At 41.5% G+C, this 6,702-nt stretch overlaps 1 pseudogene; it reads left to right on the plus strand.

The window, feature by feature from the left end:
* Positions 1-672: 672 nt before the first annotated feature.
* Positions 673-5,142, plus strand: LOC132401370 (immunoglobulin lambda-1 light chain-like; annotated as a pseudogene).
* Positions 5,143-6,702: the final 1,560 nt, after the last annotated feature.

Here is a 6,702-nt window from a genome sequence, read left to right on the forward strand (position 1 = left end):
GGGGAGGAGAGAGAATGTCCGTGATGGTTGACGTCTTTGCCTATAATGACTGCTTTGCCGAGGCAGCGACAATGTTTAGAGAATCCATGGAGCGGAGTTGCCTTCCGTGATGTGCTGAGCTCTATGCGCAACTCCCTTTAGTTTATTTCAATTCCCAGCAGAGCAGACACCATGCCCAGCCGTGATGCATCCAGACGGAATTCATCGATAAAAATTGCTGAAGTCAAAGTTAGAGCGCTAGTGAGCGCTCTTTGCCGTGACATCTACGTGGTTGGGCCAGGATAGGTTGTTGGTGACGTCCCCTCCACTGAACTTGAATTTCTCAACCCTCCCGAACCCAGCATCGTTTACATAGTTGCCCCGCCATTTCCTGAAATCAAGACCCAATTCATTCGTGAGTAGAGATCTGCATCAATATATATTTCAGTGGCTTTGCAGTCTTTCACAGTTCTTAAGGAGCAGCTTCGAAAGCCCTGAACAGGACTTGTGTCCGATAGCCTTTGACTTCTTATCAGCTTCACCATGGCTGAATGGGTCCTGGTTCTTTCCGCGTTTGCGTCCTGTTTGCTCATTAGGTAGAATACTTCAACCTTTATACTGTCCTTTATGTTGTGTTGGTACTTAAGGGTTTAAAATAATTATTTGTTACTTTCCCCAGCTGCAAACGCGGAGATGACTTTGACTCAGTCTCCGTCCGTATCAGCGACTCCGGGTAGAACTGTGAAAATCTTTTGTACCATGTCACGGGGGTAGCATCGACAGCTACTACACGAGCTGGTTCATGCAGAAACCCGGCGGCGCTCCAGTTTTTGTGTTGCATGGAAGCTCACGACAGGATAGGGAATTCCAGATCGATTCACCGGTTCCGTAGAGTCATCGAGCAACCAAATACATTTATCCATCACCAACGTGCAATGGGAGGACGCCGTCGATTATTACTGTGGTGCTGGGGATGCTAGCACGGACATATTCACCTTTGGGAGAGGAACCAAACTGAATTTCAACTGTAAGTAAATATTTGTTGCGGTCTAATCACGTTTTGATTTTGTTTGTTTTTTTATTCGTTTGAACCTTGGAATAATATTATCAATCCTGATGCTTCGACACGGCTTACAGGACGCTTCTCATTGCAACTTTACAATATGGCAGGGAGAAATCTAGCGCATATGCATCCTGTTTGTTTGGTAGGGTTACTGAATTTAGCTGAAAACTATCTTCAAAACAACTTGAGTACAATCCCATAAAATTTTTAAAATAGCTTCGTGAATAGATGCTTCGTGCTGTTAGCAAGTGTTTCTTAAAAGTTTCCCAGGGAACAGATGCATTAAAATATATTCCCAACAGTTAGGACTTACACTAGACAACCGAGGTGAGGTCGTGTTTAGTTAAAGGATCTGAATGCGAAACGTCTGGAATATATTTTGTTATTTTACAAAAATATAAATTGCTGCTAATTTTACTTTACTTTGTGTGTATTATGCTGTGCACCTTGGTTTCCTAAAACGTTGTTACGTTTGACCGTATCCATGTATTCAGTTGACTGACAATAAACTTTGTCCTGAACCGGAAGCTTAATATGGACAAGAGCCGAGCTCTGCATGTTACCGAATTGCAATAGGGAACTTCTATTTCCTTCAGGCGGTAAAACAGAGGAACAGAATTAGGGAATACGACCCCACGAGTCTGCTCCATCGTTTGATCGTCGCTGGTATATTTTCTCCCAAGCTCATTCTCCTGACTTCTCCCCATAACCTTTGATGCCGTTTGCAAATCAAGAGACTATAAAACTCCGTTTTGAATATACCCAAAGACTTGGTATATCCACAGCTTCCTGTCTATCTACAGATTCACCACTTTACGGATAAATCAAATCCTCCCTTTCTCTGTTCTAAAGTGCTGTCCGTATATTCAAAGGATTTTCTTTCGGGTCTGGCCTCTCAGAATATAGGGAGCATCCTCCCACTTGCACTCAATCTAGCTCTTTCAATATTCGATAGGGATCTAAGGGGGGGGAGTTAATTTTTCACTAATCTAATATTTTCTTCATTTTATGTAATTCTCTTTAAAAATAAATAAACAAATAAATAGATAGATAGATAGATAGATAGATAGATAAATAAATAGATACATAGATACATACATACATACATAAAAGTAATCGGTAGGTTAATGAGACTTCATCCTCTACCTCTTAACCCCCCCCCCCCCCCCACCGCCCCAATCATTCTTCTGAAATCCAGCGTGCACAAGCCCAGGGCCATCAAATACTCTTTCATTGTCGGCATCTTTCCTGTAAGCCTGCTTTTGTCAGCACATCCTTTCTTTGATATGTGGTCCAGAACTGCTCACTATACTCTAAATCTGCTCTGGCTATTGCCTTTTAAAACCTTAGCATTACATCCTTGCTTTTATATTCTACTCATCTCGAAATGAATACTAACTTTGCTTTTGCCTGCAAGTTAACATTTTGGGAATCCTGCAGGATGACTTCCGAGTCTCCTTGCACCTCCGATTTCTGAATTCGGTCTCCGGTTAGGAGAAGACTGTACCTTTATTCCTTCTACCATAGTCCACGGCAATGCAATTTCCTACACTGTACTCCATCTGTCACTTCTTTGCCCATTCACCTGATCCGTCAGGATCATTCTGCGGACTCCTACTGCCTCAACACTGCCTACTCCTCCACCTGTCTTTGCATCATCCGCAAACGTGGCCACAAATCCATAAATCCCGTTGTTCAGATCATTAACTTCCAGCCTGAAACGTAGCAGACTCAACACCGATCCTTGCAGAACACCACTAATTACCGGTAGCCAACCAGAACAGATTAACCTCATGCTTTTCTCCTGCCGGTCAGCAAATGCTCCGTCTATGCCTGTGATAGCTTATGCTCTTATCGTGTTAAGCAGCCTGATGGGTCACACTTTGTCAATGGTCTTCTGAAAATCCAAGTCAACAACATCCACTGACTCTTATTTGTCTATCCTGCCTGGCATTTTCTCAAGGAATCTCAGCAGATTTAATAACTAAATTTCCCCTTAAGGGAACCATGCTGATCACGGCTTATTTTATCGGATGCCACCAAGTACCTAGAAATTTCCTCCTTACTAATGAATTCTAGCAATCTCAATGTGTTTAAATTTCGATTAAACGTCGATATGTTTACTAAGAAACTGATTAACGTCAGACTAACTGTCCCATAATTTCCTGCATTTTGCGTCCCTCTCTTCTGAGAGTGTGGAGTAATATTTGTGATTTTCTTGTCCAGCGGACCCATTGGCCCATTTTTGAAAGATCGTTACTAATGCCTCTCTAATCTATCCAGTTACCGCCTTCAGAATTCTGGAGTGCAGTCCATCTAGTTTGTCGACTTATCTAACTTCAGATCTTTCAGCCTCCCAAGCTCCTTCTCGCTCGTCATAGCAACTACTGTCACTTAGGTGTAATTTCCCTTAATGCCTAATTTCGAGTTTTGTTTTCTCAACTTGATCTTTTCACGTTACTTGCGCTCCTCTTGTTCTATACCTATTAACCGGAAGTCATCAAGATTCTGGTGCTCCGTTCTAACTTCTACCCAATTTGCCTTCAGCAAGACGCCGCCCCAAAGCCCACCTAGGCCTCTCCAGTGTGTTTGAACTTCTGCGCCGTCTCCGTGTAAATGTCTCAGCTTTGATAACAAATTATCACTCAGCCCACCTGTTTTGTTTACATTTCAAACTCCCCAGTCCCGCAGGCCACTGGGTATCTAATTTTTGGATACCTGCTCATTACTGTAGTAAGTGATTTTTCCTTGAATAACAACTCTGAGGTCTGAAACACTGGAAAATCGCTCCTTAGCATTTCTGACTTTCCGCCGCGTCTTCCTCCGAGATACTACCGTAAAACGATTTCTTTGTAAATTTTGTTCTGTAGTCTTGATATCTTATTGTGTGAATGGGTTCAACTTTTCAAATCATTGAAAAAAAAATCATTATGAATACATTGACTCAGATGTCCACATCTTCTGGATTTCATAGACCTCTGAGAGTTGTTAACGGGTTTTCCTTCAGTGTGTATCACCCCGGTCCAAACAACCCTTTCGGAATTAATTGTGAGACTAAAAACTAAAAAATCCAGGTAGAAAACTTTAACTGGTATTATTTATTCCCATTACAATATTTCCATGATTTTTAGCCAATCACATTCCCTCCTTTACTGCGGCGAATCGCGCAATCTCCGAGGAGAGACAAAGGCACAGTATGTCAATCAAATCCACCGCCATAGCTCTTGCTTTTTACGTGAATAGCTGCGACGACATTTCGGAGTTTTGCCACGCGCTTTGCCATATCTCTTTCGGGGTTTCTTATTGGTTCTGTGATTCATGTCTTTACGATTTAACACCATGGACCATGGCAATAATCTGTCACGATGTTAACTATATATAGTTACATCAGATTGGATCGGTGTACCATGGGATATATAAAGTATATCTTACGTATATTAGAGAGTATTTCACGAATAGTGGTTTCTGTCAGCGAAGCCTCTCCAGTCGGATTTTTTTTTTTGCCATTCCATCGAAATTTGTTATTTTATTGCTTTGAATTTTGCTATTATGAAAAACCCTCTTTTTTCTTTACTTTGTAGCCATTTCTAGTGTTCATGATATATATTGCCTTTGATGCGTTTGTGGAAGATCAAAACACATTAATGAGATTCAGTTGTGCCCGGGTTCTCATGCGTTCTGACCTTTATGGTTGTAAAATCGTTGAAAAAAGACAAAGTTTGATTCTAATTTATATCAATTACTAACTCATTTCACTGCACTTCTTTCTATTTACAGATCCGCGAAAACCCGCCGTATCCGTCCTCCGACCGTCTGCGGAAGAAATTCGGGGACAGGGCACCGCCACCCTGGTGTGTTTAGTGAGCGGGTTTAATCCGGCCGCTGTGAATATCGAGTGGACTGTGGACGGCAGTACGAGAAGGAATGGCGTTGAGATCAGCCGGATCCAGCAGGACGCCGACAACACGTTCAGAGCGAGCAGTTACCTGACTCTGCCAGCCTCAGACTGGAACTCACACGAGCTTTACTCCTGCGTGGATAAACATGAGACTCAGGCAACCCCATATCAAACAAACATCGCGCGATCCAGCTGTATGTAATACAACATGTTTAGAGCCTGTTTCTTTAAAATAAAACAAACGAATTTCAGCTACAGATGTTAAATTTTCGATTGTCGCTGACACATTTTTCAACCGGGAGAAAACAGGCATTGCGTCCTGGTGGACGTTCTTAAACAGCATTCGTTCCGAAATTCATATCGTCCATGTAATTTTATCCCGAAGTAATTAAAATCTATGCGATCTCCTGTGTCGTTTTTGCCTTGATCAATATTACCGACAAGAGCATCATTTTTCAAACGTTTGCGTAGATAGTGAACGTGATCAAACTTTGGCCATCCATGAAATAGAATAGACAAAATAGACATTGTGCTAGTTCTTGCGTATATTTTCTTCCTGAAGAAATCATATTCACTATGGCTACATCAGAACAAGTGGTGTAATTACTTGTCAGCGAACTTTACATAAATAATAAAAGAAATTTGAACATCGTGCGTATATTCAATTTCCAATTTTAGCATTGTATTCTTCATGGAAATGGTTTTACTACAGCTGGTCATATTCAGGGAGACAAGGGCTTGTGTACCCTGTGTCAGCAGCGGCGCCGAGCAGAGTAGCACTTAATAAAGTGCATAGTAATGACAAATTTGCCCAAGTATCCTTCAAAACTTCAGGTTTCCTTCGAGGTGATTTCGGATTACCATGCCTAACAAACATTGCAAATGGTAGTCCAAAGCATTTCTAGTAAATACAGTTAGACGGTGGTTGATTATCTAAAGCTATTTCGGGATTCAAAACAGTGAAGCACTGAAGATATCGCACCGACATTTGTACATTAGTTTGTAGAATATATATGATGATAGCTTTCTGTGTGTAATGTAGAACACCGTGGCCATAGTACAGAGTTCGAGAGAACGGTATCGTAAAAATAAGATAAATATGTTCAATCAACAAAGAAAAGATCATTTTCAGGCGAATGAGAATACGAATTGTACTCACGTCTTTCTAATTGGTTATACAAGTTGCTTTATCCCGATAAGAAAAGAGAAGCAAGAGCAGGTTCGCAGCTCATCATTGAAATTTATACATGGGTTATTGAAACTGGGACATTAATGTCACGTGATCTTCATCAGTCACTCTGGTCTGAGGCCGTTGGACTTGCCTTCTCAATGTATGGAAGGCCTAAGGAACTCCCTGTCACTTTACAGCTGCACAGACCAACCATTGCTCTGAGCGGGACATTTTTACACGGGCTGTAAACTGCGCAGTACTTTAAAATCACATTCTATAAAAGTAAATTCCAGTATCGCACCATAAAGTCTGTGTCCGCGGGGACATTCCAGTTCCTGTGCGGCAGTTGCACGGTTGTACTTGGTGTGGCAGAGCATTCAGTGTTGTGATAGGACGACACAATGACCAGAACTGCGCTGGGATATTTTGGCAAAGAGCGTGGCTCAATTCAAACTATTAAAGTTTGGAAGCATTCATCAAACATTTCTGATTTTTTTCTGGCATTCAGACAGGTTTAAAATCCGTAAAATTGGAGATTTTGTCAAAGGCCATAGCTCAATCACTTTTTCTGACATTGAGATACGTTTAAAA

Source organism: Hypanus sabinus, chromosome 10 (assembly GCF_030144855.1).
Source record: "Hypanus sabinus isolate sHypSab1 chromosome 10, sHypSab1.hap1, whole genome shotgun sequence".
NCBI lineage: Eukaryota > Metazoa > Chordata > Chondrichthyes > Myliobatiformes > Dasyatidae > Hypanus > Hypanus sabinus.